Source organism: Penaeus monodon, chromosome 29 (assembly GCF_015228065.2).
Source record: "Penaeus monodon isolate SGIC_2016 chromosome 29, NSTDA_Pmon_1, whole genome shotgun sequence".
In the NCBI taxonomy this organism is placed as follows: domain Eukaryota; kingdom Metazoa; phylum Arthropoda; class Malacostraca; order Decapoda; family Penaeidae; genus Penaeus; species Penaeus monodon.
In genome coordinates, this window is record NC_051414.1 from 8,359,218 (window position 1) to 8,360,051 (window position 834).

Genomic DNA, 834 nt, shown 5'->3' on the forward strand with positions numbered 1-834 from the left:
CTTCTCTGATCACTCACCTTCACGTTAGGCTTAAATATTAAGAAAACCGCATCCTCTTTAATGAGTATAAGAACGCTTAGCTTATCAGGATTTTAGATTCATCTTCATAGAAAAAAGCAGCAAAAACAAAAAGAGGAAACTTTGAAGTTTGATTGTAAAATAAAAATGGATATGATAATACGTTTAGATGCGTGGTTCTTTTTGGCCTTAAATGTCCCTCGCCGGTGAGGGCTTTTGGGGATAAAACTCTTGTCTTGGAGTGTTGGGGGCATAAGAAGGGACTCCTTTGGGCTTCATTTGCCGTGCGGCGATGGGGGGGGGGGTAAGAGAGGGAGAGGAGGGGGATAAAGAAAGATAAAGAAAAAGAGGGGAAGTGTTTGTATGGAGGTTTTGAGCGTTGGATGCGTCTGTGGGCGCCACGGAATGCACCTACACATTGTATAGTAAAACGTAAATCTATAAGTAATTGGAGGCGGGGAAGGAAAGAAGAAAATAAGAATATATCTCCATAACGTCGCATTGTTGCTGCTTTCGGCCAGAGGAATACATCGCCCCCTGCACCTCTCCCTCTACTTCCGTGTGTGAGGACGATTGACAAAACTGTCTAGTCACCGACAAGGCCCAGCGATCCGCGAACGTGTCCGTTTCTCCGTTTCTCTGTTACAATTACGAATCGCCGTCCTGTCAGGCACTGGGGGGGGGGGTCGCCCGTTCGCAGGTGAAACTGCTTCTGGTACATCGACCTTGGGCGTCGAGAGGGACTTGTACTTTCGCTAAGCTCCCTTTTTTCACTCTTTGTATGATTATTTTTTTTATATTTTTGAAGTTCCTTCG